The sequence below is a fragment of the Pseudorca crassidens genome, chromosome 7, assembly GCF_039906515.1.
Source record: "Pseudorca crassidens isolate mPseCra1 chromosome 7, mPseCra1.hap1, whole genome shotgun sequence".
Classification (NCBI taxonomy): Eukaryota; Metazoa; Chordata; class Mammalia; order Artiodactyla; family Delphinidae; genus Pseudorca; species Pseudorca crassidens.
In genome coordinates, this window is record NC_090302.1 from 59,755,103 (window position 1) to 59,773,341 (window position 18,239).

The following is an 18,239-nucleotide window of genomic DNA, read 5'->3' on the forward strand; positions in this document are numbered from 1 at the left end:
TAAACAGACCTATCACAAGTAATGAAATTGAAATGGTAATTAAAAATCTTCCAACAAACAGAAGTCCAGGACCAGATGGCTTCATAGGCGAATTCTATCAAACATTTAGAGAAGAGCTAACACCTATCCTTATCAAACTCTTCCAAAAAATTGCAGAGGGAGAAACTCCCAAATTCATTCTACAAAGCCACCATCACCCTGATACCAAAACCAGAAAAAAATATCACAAAAAAGAAAATTATAGACCAATATTACTGATGAACATAGATGCAAAATCCTGAACAAAATACTAGCAAACAGAATCCAACAACACCTTAAAAGGATCATACAGAATGATCAAGTGGGATTTATCACAAGGATGCAAGGGTTCTTCAGTATACACAAATCAATCAATCTGATACACCATATTAACAAATTAAGGAATAAAAACCATATGATCAACTCAATAGATGGAGAAAAAGCTTCTGACAAAATTCAACACCGATTTATGATAAAAACTCTCCAGAAAATGGGCATAGAGGGAACCTACCTCAACATAATAAAGGCCACATATGACAAACCCACAGCAAGCATCATACTCAAAGGTGAAAAACTGAAAGCATTTCCACTAAGATCAGGAACAAGACAAGGATGTCCACTCTTATTCACTAGCCATGGCAAGCAGAGAAGAAAAAAAAAGAAATACAAATTGGAAAAGAAGAAGTAAATTATCACTGTTTGCAGATGATATGATACTATACATAGAAAATCCTAAAGATGCCACCAGAAAACTACTAGAACTAATCAATGAATTTGGTTAGGTTGCAGGATACGAAATTAATGCAAAGAAATCTCTGGCATTCCTATACACCAACAACGAAAAATCAGAAAGAGAAATTAAGGAAACACTCCCATTTACCATCGCAACAAAAAGAATAAAATACCTAGGAATAAACCTGCCTAAGGAGGGGAGAGACCTGAACTCAGAAAACTATAAAACACTGATGAAAGAAACAAACATGACATAAACAGATGAATATACCATGCTGTTGGATTGGAAGAATCAATATTGTGAAAATGGCTCTACTACCCAAAGCAATCTACAGATTCAATGCAATCCCTATCAAACTACCACTGGCATTCTTCACAAAATTAGAACAAAAAACTTCATAATTTTTATGGAAACACAAAAGACCCCGAATAGCCAAAGCAATCTTGTATTATTATTTTAATAAGTTAATTAACTTAGTTCACTTTTTATTCTGACTCCTCAATTAGATTGTAATAACCTCAAAGGCAAAAATCACGATCTAAAGATTTTGCTCTCATCTGTACCATTATATATGGCCATAAGTAAGTCATTTTTCTGAGCCTCAGCTTCCACACCTACAAATGAATGTAATAATCTTTCCTTAATTATCTCAAAGAAATCAAATGCAATAATGCACATAAAAATGCCCTGAAAATGGCAAACCACTAGGTAAACACAAGGTACCATACAGGCCTAAAAAGACAAATAATAAAGCCTAACTTTCTTCTTTTCAGCTGGGAAAATTTAATCATATACCCAGACTTATTTGGAAAATAGATGATGTAAAATAAATTCACTTAAGTTTGGTTCACCCAAGATCAAACTCAGAGGAATCAGAGGTGGGCAGTGATATACGTTGTTAAAATAAAGTGGGGCTTACATTCTCATGCTGGAAGTGCCTTTACTCTGTCCCATATTTTTTATTCAGTTCATTACAGAACATGCATAAACATGGGTTTTTAGTGTCTTTAAATCACCATCCTAAAGATTCAAATCAGTGAGGCATACATCATCAATGCTGTCTTTAATATTCATTGTGATCTACTCTGTGGTTTTCTTTCTAATGAGAGCTTATCATCTGAATAACTCACCTTCTTGTATTTGAATTTCACAAATTTAGTCCATACTTGAACATCACCTGTTTTAAAAAAAGTTCTTGTTCAACTATTCTGTGTGCTTATAACTATTTAGCTTCAATATCTTCTCATCTACTTTGCACACATCGCACACATTTAGTCACACTAAATTTGGTTTATTTGGTTACTAAAAGTCATGTCTATTTTTTCTTAAGCAGAATTACATTTCAGGTAGCCTTAAATAATCAGCTCAATTTTCATTAATGACTGACAGATAAACACTGCATTATCAAGAACAAATATATTCTTAATATCCTCAAATGACTCTATTCTCATGTTATTATATACAAAGTTTATAGGTGCATGTAGAAAATTGGCACCATGGATTTATGTGGCAGTTATCAAATTAGCCCATATTTAATATTTATTTGTTCAATAAAAGATCATAGAATAGCTATAAGTATATGTATATGCATATTTTTGTAAATATAAAAGATTGTTCCCTCTTTTCAGAGATCTTACAAATGGCATAACGTAACAATGGGCAAAACACAAGATGAATTAAATTTCAACTGCACAATTCTTAATATATATGCAATACGAGTCCAGTACAGACTAGAAGAAGTCAGATGCTAAGGGGCAGAAGTGAACTAAAACTAGAGGAGCAGAAAAAGAAGCTAAGAAGAGCAAGGATGTCACTACAGTCAAGGACAGAAGGGAGAACTAAACAGAGCATACAACTCAAGGGTATAAGTGAAAATTCATCAGCAATCTGCCCTGACTGGAGAGTGTGGGAGGCATTAATGGATTATAAAGATAAGGTAAAACCTTAGGATTAGATTAAGATAAATTTGATTGTCAGAGAAAAAATAACATACCAGATGCTGCAGGCAATAGAAGTCCTTATAACTTTAAACACAGGTGAGAAACGTGATGTAAGGCTTTAGAAGAACCCAGGATAGAAAAATGCAGGACAGGTGTGAGGCAAATTCCTGGAATTTAGTGGAGACAAAGAAATTATTAAAATAATCCAACCCTCACAAAGGAGGAGAGTTTTGAACTCAAGTAGAAAGGGAAAGGAAAAGATAGAGGAGGATCTTTTCAAAGTACAACCAATCACATATTTACAAAATGTGTTCTAAAATATGAAGGCAGGAGAAGAAGGAAGGATGCATTCAAGGTTTTCAGCCATGGAGATGAGGAGAAGGGTGCTTTTATGCAATTGCAAAATATAGCTCTAGATTCCTCCAAAAGTTCTACCTTCACTCTATACTCATGTATCATTTTCTTTCTGTTTATATAGATTATGCTACATAAATAACCATTACTTTGATCTTTTACAGATTGACTTGAATTTATTGCCTATGTAATCAATATGTTAATGGTTTCAAGCTTTTAATTTCTCTTATTTTCTATTATATAATAATGATGGGTACATTGTTCATGTTCAATAAAAGCTTAATAAATAAATTAAGTCACAAACCTTTCTGTGACAGATATAGGTCAAATCTTAAAAAATAATTTCACAGAGAATTTCCTTATGATATTTCAACTCACATATCTCGTAGTCAGCACTTCTCAAGACCTTGGGTGTATTCTATCTAGACAATTTGTAGGCAGGGGAAATAAAACATTACTTTTAATTAAACTGGAATGCATTTTTTAAAAGAATATGTGGATCAATTTCCTTGTTACATTCCACTACCAATTTCTAGTTTCTTCTCTTTCAAATATCTAGAAGGAAATGTCATATTTTACAGGGTAAATTGTTTCTGGATTGAAAATTTACTTGATAGCTTAATGTGAGATCTGGTTTATAAAACTTACTGAGTTCCCTGCATATGTGACCCTCTAAGATTTCAACTGTGCTGACTCAGGCAGAAAAGCATTATTGTCAAGAGTAAGATGGGGGGCTTCCCTGGTGGCGCAATGGTTGAGAGTCCGCCTGCCAATGCAGGGGACACGGGTTCGTGCCCCAGTCCGGGAAGATCCCACATGCCGCAAAGCGGCTGGGCCCGTGAGCCATGGCCGCTGAGCCTGCACGTCCGGAGCCTGTGCTCCCCAACAGGAGAGGCCACAACAGTGAGAGACCCGCGTACCACCAAAAAAAAAAAGAGTAAGATGAACACAGAAGACATTTAGGTAAAATTACCTAAATTTAAATGAAGTATGGTATATTATCAAATGACAATATCTTCCTATCTTCCTCCCCTTCCCCCCACACACCAAGTCCTTATGTGGCCAGTACATAATGCAGGGAGGAGTTTTGGTTGCAATAGTCAGGCAAGAGTTCTGTGTTCTACCTTGTCTATACCCTAAGTTTGGCAAATGCAGTCTAATTAGGTCATGTGCCATCATCCTATAGATGACAGTTACCAGGAGGTTTGGGTGTCTGGTATTTCTCTTTATTGGTTCTCCTATGACCATCATTGAATTACCATCCAATAATAATCATATTACTCTTCTAGGGCTGCCAGAGCAAAATATCACAGACTAGGTGGCTTCAAAAAAACAAAAACACAGAGGTTTCTCTTCTCTCCATTCTGGAGGCTGGTGTCTCTTCTTATCCTACAACACCAGTCACATGAATTAGGGACCCACCGTTATGACATCATTTATCCTTACCTACTTCCTTAAAGGCCTTATCTCCAAATATAATCACATGGGAGTTAGAGCTTCAGGATATAAATTTTAGGGGCACATAATTGAGCCCATAACAATGATAATTCACCAATTTAAAACAATATTGCCACCTCTGCTAGTACTACTTGTACAAATATCCATGAAATCCTATTAACCATAAATACTCTTTGTAATCAAAACCTTTCTGATTTTGTAATGAACACCAGGAATCACTTAATAGTTATACTCACTTTCTGCACTATTAGCAATAACAAGTAACATGTATCACAGAATTACAAACTAACATTATAAGGCTTGGTGGACATCAGGCATAATAACCCCTGTAACTTTCAAATTGCAATTCGTTTGATTTATTAATGTATCATGTATCTATTATATCTCATACTTAAAAAAATAACACCTATTTATTATGGAAACATCCAGAAAACTAGGAATTAAAGGGGACTTCATCTACCTGATAAAGACATCTGTGAAAAGTCTGTGACTATCATTTTTTCTTTTTATCCCATTTTTAATTCTATTTTTTATTGAAGTATAGTTGATTTACATTGCTAGTTTTTTCTTTTTTTTAATTGAAGTATAGTTGATTTATGTTATACTAGTTTCAAGTGTATAACAATGATTCCGTATTTTATATATATATAAATAGTATTTTTGAGGACCATAGAGAATGTACTAAGAGTATAAAAAATATACAATATACGCCCAGAAGGGTAAAAAGAACATAGTGTGGTAGGGGGGAGACTCTCAGAAAAAACTGCATAGAAATGAAAAGTGGTGTCCAGTTGGGCAATGGAAAAGTCAGTGGAGGATGAGAAAACCAAGATGGACAACGCCAGGGGAAAGGATTAATTTTACACTTCTCTGGCATCTAGCACATACAGCATTCCTGCTGCGGTAAGAGCTGAACAGCTCCAGATCAGGCCAGGCTGGCAGAGACTACCATGTGACCTAAGTGAGGACAAGGAATCCACAGCTGACATGAAGAGGAAGTGCCTCTATTCTCTATTCTAGGGAATAGAGGCTATTTCAACTGGCAGAGGTAAGGAGAACTTTCTCTGGGTCTAAGGCCTAGTCCTGGGAAAGTAGTGGAGTTTGTTGCCTACAATTCCATTGTGGGCCTGAAAAAGAACACAAGTATAGATGCTGGGAGTCCATGCCATCCACAGGGTTGTTAGTCTATATTATTTCTCAGATGGCAGTCCAGGCAGGAAATGAAGTGTTAAAGGTGTAGGTGACAGGGCTTCCCTGGTGGCGCAGAGGTTGAGAGTCCGCCTGCCGATGCAGGGGACACGGGTTCGTTCCCCGGTCCGGGAAGATCCCACATGCCCGTGGAGCGGCTGGGCCCGTGAGCCATGGCCGCTGAGCCTGCGCGTCCGGAGCCTGTGCTCCGCAACGCGAGAGGCCACAACAGTGAGAGGCCCGCGTACCACACACACACACAAAAAAAGGTGTAGGTGACAGATATTTGTTTTAAAGATTTAATTTCCCAGGCAGTTTCTAAAACTGTAAACTTGGCCTTCATTTGCTATTTAATATGTGTTTTCTGTTAATGTACTGCTTATATGTCTCTGTGTTGAGTTCCTAACTGGTAAATAAGTTATATCTAGGAGTGATGGACAAAGAAAATATGCCAACTTACATTAATCCATGAAGCATCTTTGGGAAATGTATGCAAACGTGCACTGATACAAATGCTAAATCTAAGAGTAAAACTCTCTTGATAGAACAGTCATTAATTTCAAGGTAAAAATAATTTTTAAAAAAACTTTGGAGAGTTTTACAGTCAGTTAAACCAAAATATTATCACATAGAGAGAAGATATAAGATGTAACCTTTGATTTAACTAAAACTATGGTATGGGAAGTTATTTTTAAAATTGACATAACCATATCTTAACATTATATTCTATCAATATCACTAAGATGAATAAAGCATTTTTTCACATATTTCCTAGGATTAAAAAGCAAACTCTAACTACAGAGTTCAAGTTTTCCTTTTTATTCCAAAGGAGGGAGTAGATGTTGCTGATACATACTTTTTGTTCATCAAAAAATAAATGAAGCAGCACATTTCTGCCTGAAATGGCATATTTGTCAATTGTGTGTTAGTGTGTTTTTCCCCTCTCACATAATGTTGCTATGAATGAATGACATGCTGATGAATAGGATTTTACGTTGAGATTCTAATTTGAAATATTTTCAATATTTTCATTTTCAATTCTTTTCCTATTAATTTAACTACCTAACTGCTGGGGGCTTAGTAGTTGTATTGGGAGGGTTTTTTAAATGCTTACATTATCCGTCTAAATGCCAGTTTATTAAAAAAAATCACAACTGCAAAAAGCAGTGCAGTATCGAGTTAAATAAAGGTCATAACCTCAGATGTAGAGAATGGACTTGAGGACACAGGGAGGGGGAAGGGTAAGCTGGGACGAAGTGAGAAAGTGGCATGGACACATATACACTACCAAATGTAAAATAGCTAGCTAGTGGGAAGCAGCCGCATAGCACAGGGAGATGAGCTCGGTGCTTTGTGACCACCTAGAGGGGTGGGATGGGGAGGGTGGGAGGGAGACGCAAGAGGGAGGTATGGGGATATACGTACACATATAACTGATTCACTTTGTTATACAGCAGAAACTAACACACCATTGTAAAGCAATTATACTCCAATAAAGATGTTAAAAAAATATTTTCTTTAAAAAGGTCATAACCTCTCCACTCCAAATGCATTACTGTTTAATATACTAAGCATATGGGTTTAACATTAGGTACTACCTTAGACACCACTGTAAAATGTTGTATAAAGTCCAAAGTAGTTTACCTGGTATAAACACACCCAAACGTAAAATCACTTTAATTTTTCATTTTGATATTGGGAGTCTCCCTGTCTTTTTAGGCTGTTTATACATAAATGAACTAATTAAGAAATTGACTAAGTTGGTTAGAACATATAGAAGTATAAGCCTTTGGGACACCATTGTTTCTTAATTCTATATTGTCAAGGTCATTCACTACTCACTAGATCTGACTCAACACCTGTTTTTGCCTCTATGTACAATTCTTTCTCCCCTAACACACAGTTAGCTTTATAATGTTTCTGAATAAAAAAGTAACACATATAATATGTTCAGAGAATACAGAAAGTAAGCATAAAATGACAAAATAATCCTATGAGCCAGAGAAAAGTCCTAAAAATAATATAATTTGATATTATATTATATAATACTAATAATTTTATAGTTATCTATGAACCCACACATTTTTACAAAAATTGACATACCATATGAACTTTTTTCACTTAATGTAATGTGCTGGCATTTTTGAATTTCTTATTTCTTTGTGTAGATATTTGTGTATGTGTAATCTTTTAAAAATCTTCACAGTAATTTGCAATGAACATCTGTCTACATGTATGTTTGTACATCTGTTCAAATAATTCCTTTAGAATAAATTCCTAGATGTAAACATATTAAGTTGAAAGATATGTACGTTTGAAGGATTTTTGAAACGTGTCATCCTTCCAACAGTGCAAGTATCTGACCATTTCTCCTCACTTTTACTAACACAAAATATTGCACTCTTCTATTTTAATAAATTTAAAATGTTTTGCTTCATTTTACATTTAATTACCTGTGTGATTAGGCAATATTTTATGTATTATTTAACTTTGCCTTTCATCCACCTTTAAATATATTTGTCTTTTTCTTACTGATTTCTATGAGATCATTTTATAATGAAATATTTTCTGAAAATATTGGTTAAAATGATCAATCAGATAACGATTTTCCAAGTTCTAGTGTACAGCCATGAGACTTTTAACTGTCTAAAGCCTGGAAAGCTGGAAAGGTCTAATAAGTTTATTAGCTCCACTAGTGATTTCAATGCATTTTATTTAATCCAACAAAGACTACACGATGGGTTTATGTTGAGCAGTTCTCATTCCTATAGGAGTCATTTCCTTTGGAAGCTACTTATTTTAGGTTTGGTTTTTCGCTGTTGGTTTCCATCTCATTGCTTCATACTTAGATTTGCCTGTTGGCTAACTCCTCTCTGTTGACATTTTATTCATCCATTTCCTGTCTTTTCTCCCGAGTGTTCTTTGCTCCACTCTTTGGTTCATATATATCAACTCCATCCTCTCTGCCTACCAGGCTTCCACATTCTCAGCTTTGTTTGGGAAGGTCGTTAGATAGCTACAACAACTACTATTATCTTGGTCAGGAAAAGAATTCCAAGGCTGGTGAAACCACTGTTCAGATACAACACTACACTGAGATCATTTTTACAGCTGAATGCAACATCTTTCTCATTAAAACATAGCCTATATATTTGAGTCTACCTAACAAAAAAAGAGCATTTCCAAACTTGCTTGGATGCAAATGTATATGAACATGAGCCACACAATTAAAAAGAAATTTAGAAACACACACACACAAACCTTAAGTCAGAGTTGGCTCCCATACCACAGCAAGCCCCAAGCAAATTAGCACACAATGAGCTATACTGCTAAAGCAAGGTGCAATATAAAAATTTACGATAATTTCAAAGAAATTAACATTCTGGAAAAAACCTACATTTATTTTGTTTTCATAATAATTTGCACTTCACCAGACTCCAAAAAGTATTTTGTATCTTTCCATTTAGTTACAAACTTTCATATTATTCAAAATACCAAGAAATAACACTGGGATATAGGGAAAAAGTATTTCAACTTTATTATTCTGTTTTTAAGTAAAATTTCTAGGATAATAAGATACAATAATGTTAATAAACTAATCCATTTTTCAAGTTTCCCTATAGCATTATTGTTTAATCAAAGCACGTTTAAAAAGCAAAATTTTCGAAAACAAGTAAGGCATTTTACTTGACATACAGCAAATCATCTGTTTCTTCTTGTCCATTTTTTGGAGTCAGCGTATACTGCCATGATTCACTAGATTTAAGATCTTTATGTTGTTTATTTAAGAATGTTGGGCAGGGGGCTTCGCTGGTGGCGCAGTGGTTGAGAGTCCTCCTGCCGATGCAGGGAACACGGGTTCATGCCCCGGTCCGGGAGGATCCCACATGCTGTGGAGTGGCTGGGCCCATGAGCCGTGGCCGCTGAGCCTGTGCGTCCGGAGCCTGAGCTCCGCAACAGGAGAGGCCACAACAGTGAGAGGCCCGCATACCGCAAAAAAAAAAAAAAAAAAAAAAGAAAGGAATATTGGGCAAGAGAAATAATGAAATTATATCAATAATCTATAGCCTTGCTGATATATCTGTAATATATATAAAGTGGGGGGGGCTAAAAAAAAGTAACGCCCACAAAAATCCAGTAAATTTCCATCAAGTATACTTATAAGTAAAAATAAGAGCTGATAAATACAAAGGGTTTTTTATATTTTAATTATTTTTTTAAATTAATTTATTTATTCATTTTTGGCTGCATTGGGTCTTTGTTGCTGCGCACGGGCTTTCTTTTTAGTTGCAGCGAGCGGGGGCTACTCTTCGTTGCTGTGTGCAGGCCTCTCATTAAGGTGGCTTCTCTTGTTGTGGAGCATGGGCTCTAGGCATGCAGGCTTCAGTAGTTGTAGCACATGGGCTTAGTTGCTCCACGGCATGTGGGATCTTCCCGAACCAGGGCTCAAACCCGTGTCCCCTGCATTGGCAGGCGGATTCTTAACCACTGAGCCACCAGGGAATTCCCTTATCTTTTAACTTAAATTTGAGCCGGTCAGACCCTCTGGAAAACCTGTCACTTAAATTGAAAAACACAAGACACTTTTGGTTATTTGTGAAGTTAAAATACGCTAACTGTAGTGTTTGGGTAAGTCACTTGTCCAAAATTGAGAGAGTCAACTCATTTATTATGAGGTAAGGATCTTCCTTGTCAAACATCAGCTTTGACGATGCTATAAATTCTACTATTCTCTGGGATTACGATGAACTGAATTGCATAAAATAATGTTCTTCTGGTCACATGAATGAAGCTGGAAATCACAGTAACACTTCCCAATAGCAACATGCTTTGCCTTATCAGTGTCTAGAAATAATGTGATAATAAAGCTCCCTGAGAGAGACAGATGAATATTACCAAACACTAATACTGACAATCAATGCTGGGCCCTACATGTGACTTTTCATCTCCCTCTGGTGGCAAAGAGAAACAGGGAGATGACAGGTATTATAATTCAGATGATTGACTCAAGAAGCCAATAATACCAGATTAAGAATAAAATCACATTCCCATAGACTTTCCTGACTTAAAGATTTTCTTTTTGTAAACTAATGTGTTCAACACCACTTCAAATACAAGAATTTTTAATAACCTCCTCATAGCAAGGAGTACAAAAGTGGTACAACCAACATGGACTATAATTTCTTAAATGTTGACAATTTCTTTTTATCTTCTTTCCTTCCTTCTTTTACAAATGTAAATAAAGACAAACACATTGAATAACATTCAGACTTGGTGTGAAAATTTTAAAATATGAAATTATTTTTTTGAAGTATGCTTCTTGCCTCACCTTGCAAGATCACACGAGTATGTGATCAATTACACATTTTCTGGCTCATCAACAGAAGAGGTGACAATATAAAAATCCAATTAAAAATAATTCCAAATTAAGTTCTGATGGTGACAAACTCATCTTTTCATAACAAAAAGTTTTATATGCATAGTATTTGGTTGTTTATGTGGTTAGTTATAGAGCAAAGCTAAATACAAGTTTCCTGAGAGAATCTTTTAGTAGAGTCATAATGAATCTTATTCATCATCGTATTTCCCAAAGTAAAAGAATACTGATAAATTTTATATGCATTGCATATAAAATTTTATATGCACTGCAGGGGAAAATACTTTCAGAACAAAAGGGTGGGACAATGATTGGTTAAACAATTCCAACAGGTTTGTTACCATAGGATCTCTTAGAGCCTTTACCAAGGTCAAGCGCACTGTCAGTCTCTAAAAGGGGAAGAAAGTGACCAGAAAACTCCCCAAATCAAGTCACCAACTGTTCAGCCCTTTTACCACAGAACACTTACTAACATTGCCCATAGTTTATGTTCTGCTACAGACTGAAAAACTACCGTAACCATTTCTCTTTCATAGAATGAGTTTTTGTTGTTTTTTAATTTGAAGTTTAGAATACCAGAAAATCTCATTTGTCTTATATTATCATAGACTAGCATGTACTGAAGTGTAAGTTACATGAAAAGATCAGCAGTTATGTTCCTCAGTTCAGGGGATATTTTCAAATATGGCTTAACTTTCTCACTACATATTCTCTCATTTCTAAGGTCAACCTGCCCCTTTCATTTGAAAGCAGTTATATTTGTCTGCTTTACCATGCCTCCATCAATATCCACTGAGCACCTAAGAGATGTGCTAGTATTATGAGGCATCTTGAACATTTACTTTACCATCCGTCTGAGAACCTTCCTAAACTCTAGTTTTGCCATGAAATGTGGAAAAAATAACATGGTCTTGGCAAGTGTTCTTTAACTTAACACTTATATAACCTTCCACAAGTTTGTCTACCTGTCTGAGCCTAAGTGTTTTATCTATAATTAGGGCTATCACCACACATAGAGGATTTCTATGAAGATTAAATAAGATACATCAAAGTGTATAGAACAATGCTAGCGATTAAATGCAATTGTTTTTTGTCTCTGATGAACTTCTCAAAAATTGGCCGTGCCTTGGACCGTATTGCTAAGTTCTCCTCTAAGATGGCAGATCTCTCAAACCCTCCTTCGAAGGATCACTTAACCCTGCTACCCTTCTCACGCCTGTGAGTCCTCATCTACAATGTCATAGCAGTCGCCCATGTTCAAGTCCATCAGACCATTCTGGTTTCACTTCTTTCTCACCCCTGTGTGAACTCCACAGCCAGTCCTACCAGAGGTATATTTTCCAGGGTTCTGGATTCCTTCACTCCTTTTTCTGCCCGTCTTACTTTGGAACATCCCCAAACTTGAATTAAACACTTCTTCACCTTTAGCCAGTTCTCCGGTTTATAAGGTACAGAGCAGGGTCTAGGTGTTTCTATGTATACGTGCCTAGATATTCTCATTGCTTTTATCACACTCTCAAATGTGTGTTATGTGGTTCACATTTGGAAATCAGAAATTAAACCAAAGACATCATTCATACCCCCAAGGCACTAGCAATACATTATACAACCTGGCTTTCCTAAGACGGACTTGTTTTGCCCTGTATTCTTTATGCTTATAGAAATATAATGTCTTTTAAGAGAACTATCCAGGGCAATTTTTTCCCTCTCAAAAGCTAGAATTCAAATAGGTCAAAGTTCCCATCAGCCACAAGTAGAATGTTGGCCGAGTTTGCCATTACTCATGTCTACCTCCACTGCTGAACCTATTCCAGCCTCTCTGCCATTTTTCGTTTTGTAGGTTTGGTTTGAAAATCACATCCTTTTACAAAGACTGAGTATTTTTAAAGGCCCTACACCTGGAATTACAATAGATGCCACCAGATGGCGCCATGGGACTGGCTACTTAGGTCAAAAGGTTAGACTATCCCAGTTGTGGCTGTGGAGATGGCATAGCTAAGTCTACTTCAGGTTCTTTCTATAAAAATGTCATTTTAATATAGATTTTTTTTCTAATCCCTAATTCCAAGGTATGTAATAAACAGTTTTGAGAGAGAGAACACAAAGCTGAATACTCGATTTTCCATACTTTGATAATTGACAGTCACTAGCTAACCGCAGTCTTCTCTGTCCTGCTACCTTTTCTCTTCCCTGTATCAATTTGCTGCTTTGCACAACCCAGAGCCTTGCAAATGAACATCACATGGGCCTGCTCCCTCTGTGGATGGCCGCTCCACCAAAGCTCTTCACCATTAGGAGCAAGTTAATTAACTTCCTCAGAACTCCTAATTAACTCGCCAGTCCCTTTTATATCTTTCCACTCCATATCCACCCTCTTCCGTGAGTGAGAATGTGTTCTCTCGCCTGTCACTGTCTCCGCTTCCTGCCGCCCCAGCTTATTTCAGTCATGATATAAAGATCAAAAAGGCTAAAATATAAAAATTTAAAATGTAGAAACAGTGCTCTAGAGTTGCATCAGAGTCCCTAAATGCCTTTTCAGTCAATTAAAAAAAAAAGAAAAATCCATCTGTACATTTCCCTTCTTCTAAAGTTCCCCCTTTGTTGTAAAATCAATTTACACAGTTATTACTAAAGATTATATTTAGCTAATTCAACAACCCTCCACTTACTAGTCCTGTAAAGTTCGAGAATGATGGATAGGAGAATGGACTCTGGAATCCAACGGCCTATGTTTAAGCCTGGCTTTTCCATTACTAGGTTAGGTGAGCTTCAACAGCTTGTTTAATTTCTTCAGGCTGCTGTTTCATTTATATAGAAGGAAGTAATAGTATTTTAGGAGAGTTATGAGAAGTAATCTTATGTAAGGCTTAGACAGTGCCTGACACAAAGCCACTGTCAATTATCAAATGTTACCTGTGGCCATTCTATTACTTTTAATCACATCAAGGACCAACCTCCACTTTTTCTTCAGAGATGCAAAATACAGATGCAGAACAATGAGCACAGAATGCAACAATTATAACGTTTAAAAAAGTGTGCCATTGTACACATGTTTTTGTAATAGACTCTCTCTAAAAGGATGTGTTTACCTAGAAAACATGTTTACCTCAGAGCATAGAATTGAGGGAATGAAAGACAGTAGGGGAGGAAAATAGTTCTCCTTCTTCCCTTTTGAGATCTTTTTTTTTCAATCTATACAGTTACTTTTAAAATTGTAAGAAAAAATGAATAGCATGGTATTCTTTTAAAAAATATTGTTACCAAATGATTTTAAAACTTCAAATGTTGTCAGTCTATTGTCTGTATATCTCTCTGCCTGAACGGGAATGAAGATAAAGTTGTGCATGACAAGCATATCAATTCACTCCAAGCAATAAAAGAGCCATTGGACTTGTGTTACACATTAGATGGAAGGGAACAGAGCATAGCAATAATGGCAGGCAGCAACATTTGGATAGCCAGGCAAACATGAGAAGCAATTCATTTGGGATTCCCTCTCTTGGAAGTACATGCTCATTGGTAGCCAAGGTTGATCCAGCCCTGTTTGATTCAGTCATCCTAATCAGTTCATTCTCCTTTTCTTTCCTCTCACTGTCTTCCAGATTCAGAATATTACTAGAATAATTCAATTTACTTTAGAATCTAAGTCACTTCTAAATGTTTTTAATATTTCCTTCTATATTCTAGCAGTGAAAGACATCACTTAAGAAAAAATTGTTTAATCAGTCTAACTTTGTTAACTTTAAGAGATTGGACATTTAATAAGCCAAAGAAGGATACACTTTTGTTAGTGTGAACGACTAACTGGTGGAAATAAAAATTACTGATTTTACAATACTTGGATTTATTGCAGTGCTAGTAAAAAAAAAAAAAAAAATCACTCTAAAAAATGGCAAGTCTCATTCCGAAACACCATTTCCAGGAATTCTTCCCTCAGCTATATAATTTCTGTGAAAGCTCTTGAAATTTTAGAGTAAACACAGATTAAAATTATTTTTATTTCTTAAAAATTAGAACTGTATGTAACTGATAAAGACTGAAAAGAAATTTATGTCCAGAACTACAAAAAGTGTGGGGAGAAGGACATATATGGAGTTTTAGTGGGAGTGTAAACCAGCATATTTGCCTGGAGGGCAACTGGACAGGGTAAGAGATATATAGAATTCGGTCTAGCAATTCCACTTCTACTTCTTGGAATTTATTCTGAGCAAATAAGGGGACATATTAATAAAGGTGTTTGTGAAAGTTTCTTTAGTAGAACACTGTTTCTAATAAAGAAAAGTTAGAAACAACAAAAACACTTAAATAAGGGAGACTAGTGAAAACATTTCAATGAACCCATGCAATGGATTTTTATAAGACCATTAAGAATTTCATATACTCTAGGAGACATAGAAATATGTTTACAATATACTGTTAGTGAAAAGAGTGGTTTACATAACAGTATGGCAGCTTATGCTGTGCTAAGATCATGGGTTTCAGATAGCCTAGGGTTTAAATCTTGGCTCTGCCACTCAGTGTTCGTTATAGGGGCTTGAACAAATTGTCTAGCCTTCCTAAGCCTCGCTTTATCATCTATAAAATGGGAATAAACACTTAAATCCATGCACAACTTTAAGTGTATTTCTGTTTAAAGATACCTTACTTAACATGTATCATTAATTCACTAATATTAAATATATAGCCAAACTAAATTATAATTCATGCCTGAATGAAATTTATCTGACACACATTTTCTCCACACAGCAAATCTGTTATCTTGCACCTAGGAACACTGACAACACTTCAACACTACAATTGTAGGCCATTTAAAATGGTAAGAATACCATAAAAACCTCACACAAGGGCCTCTCTCCCATAGAGCTGTGGGAGGTCCCTTTTCTCCTCAGCCAGGACTGGAGGCCAAGATCACCCCTTGAGGATCATTGTCAGGGCTGCCATGAGTGGGGCAGCCTTGTTTTCCTACCTCAGACACCTGTAGTTGCTGGCAGCCCCAACCTGGTCTGTACCAAGCCTGCTGGCCTCAGCCAGACTAGGGCCTGCTTTCCTTGGATCGGCTCTTGTGAGCCCCAAAAGTAGCTTGGCCCCTGCCTGCCCCACAGGCAGGTATGTATGTATGCCTAACCACGTGGTCAACCGCGTGGATGCCTGCGAGCGAGGGGGGGACCCCCGTCTCCTGCCTCCTCCTAAACAACCGCTCTGGCCCCAGCAGATGTCACCAGGAAGGGGGTGTCCAGAATGGGGGCTTCTGTTGTGGAAGGGGCATCTGAGGCCACCTGGCTCCGGGGAAGCTCACCACACTTACTTGCTGGGATTAAGCTGGGTGCCAGCCAGGCCACTCTGTCCTGCTCACAGGACCTGCTCACAGTCGTGTAAAACAAAAAACAAAAAACAAAAAAACAAAAAACCCTCACACAAATGCAAACATTTCAAAAAATGTAACACTAGGTAAACCATGAAAAGGACACTTGTTTATTAATATGAATGCCAAACAAGAAGCCAAAGCACCACCTCATTCCACCTTAGCTGGGAAGACGTCGGGGGAAGGCAACTCAAATTTTTACTGCTCTGTGCATGTCTGTGAACGACCACAACATTCTATAAGCATTGATTTAGGGGTTACCAATAAATTTTAGGCAGTAGCCAAATTCACAAACATGAAATGAAGATCAACTGTGTGTGCCTGCACACACAAATACACACAGTTGATCTAAGTTAATTTCAGTAATGGGATAGTTTATAACAGATTCTATTATGCTAAAAATGATGTTTTAGTAGGTGGTTTTAACCCAAGTTCATGTTTAAAGGTAGTGTGACAGCATCTCCACGCATCACGGCAATCATTTTTATATAAGGTCATACAGTGCTATTAGCTATTGTATTTCATAAGGAATTAGAATCAATATTAAAAATACAAATTTTGTTTTCTTGCCATAATCTCAAAGCGAAATGGATTTTGTCCGAACCCAAATCATCCCGGGAACATTCAAGCAATATCATTGTAGTTTAAATATCACATAAATTCTTGTGTTCAGAAAGTGTTATTTTTCAAAAGCAAATAGCAAAGCTGTTCTAATGAGCATACAGATTATTATTCTAGGGAATGGCCTGGAAAGTGTAAGGGGTGAAGGCTGTAGCGCTTATGTCCCTGACTTTGCCACTTAGCTTTGTAGTTTTCATGGGCAAGCAAGCTCCTTACATTTGCTATGCACTATTATCTTGACATTTAAAACAGGATTAATAGTTTATGTTATAAATATACATATAGTTAATACATTTCAAGTTGTTAGAGAAGTGTCCGGTACATAGTCACAACACAGTGAATGCCATTATTTTTTGTTGTTACAAATGATACTAATATTGATGTTGAGATAGAAAGTTATCTGGCAGCCTTTCATTGGTTTATGTGAAACAATGGAAGAGTTCTCGAAAAAGTTCCAAATATATAAACCAAATATTGTCATTAATCTGAGTATGAATAAACTTATTTGAATTTTAGCTATTTTTTATTTCTAATTTCTCAGGACTTTTGTTCCTCACACAGATCTCCTATCACCTTTTTCTTACTCTTTCATTCTCCTTAATTTCACTTATTCCATTCTCTTGCGATCCACATCTTGAAAGTCCATTTCTCTTCCTTCTAAGTAGTTTCAGGACTCTATCATCCTGACCCTCAGCAGTCTCTTTAAATCAATCTCATTGACCAGGGTGATTGATGGTGGTGTTGCCAGAGTTCCACCCCAATTGCCCTTCAAGTGGGAAAGTCCCTGCTCAGCAAAGAATGAAGCCTTCAATTTGTGTGCCCTTTCCTGAAGAAGGGTCTCAGACAGCCCCCTCACCAGCTATCTCAGTTTCCAACATTTTAGACTGCTGTGGAGCCCTGCATGTGCTGCCGAACAATCATTTAAATAAAGTATACTTCAGAGCTTCCATTCCCTAAAAGCCCATTGATCCGTGTGACTCCACTATCAGGCCAAATGGTAAGTTCCTGCCTGAATGTGGCAGATGAAAAGGTAAATTATACACTCTGATAACACTGACTTTACTATAGCAAAATGATTTGCATTTTGCAAGTTGGGAGTTCTTGCCAAACCTAAAGGGAAAGACAAAGTACCGAGCTATTACTTAGGTCCAGGTGGTCCAGGTGCCAGCTGCAAGTAAGGAAGTTGCA

The 18,239-nt window shown here is 36.6% G+C and overlaps 1 protein-coding gene and 1 non-coding gene across 30 annotated transcripts in view; one reads left to right on the forward strand and one right to left on the reverse strand.

Annotated features, from left to right (window-relative positions):
* The window catches only part of PTPRD (protein tyrosine phosphatase receptor type D), a 2,145,367-nt gene that overhangs the window by 1,482,428 nt on the left and 644,700 nt on the right, over window positions 1-18,239 (reverse strand). The gene's annotated exons all lie outside the window — the stretch shown is intronic.
* On the forward strand, window positions 15,914-16,045 carry LOC137228459 (small Cajal body-specific RNA 20). Its single transcript, XR_010945251.1, has one exon. It is a non-coding gene; the product is annotated as a small Cajal body-specific RNA 20 (non-coding RNA).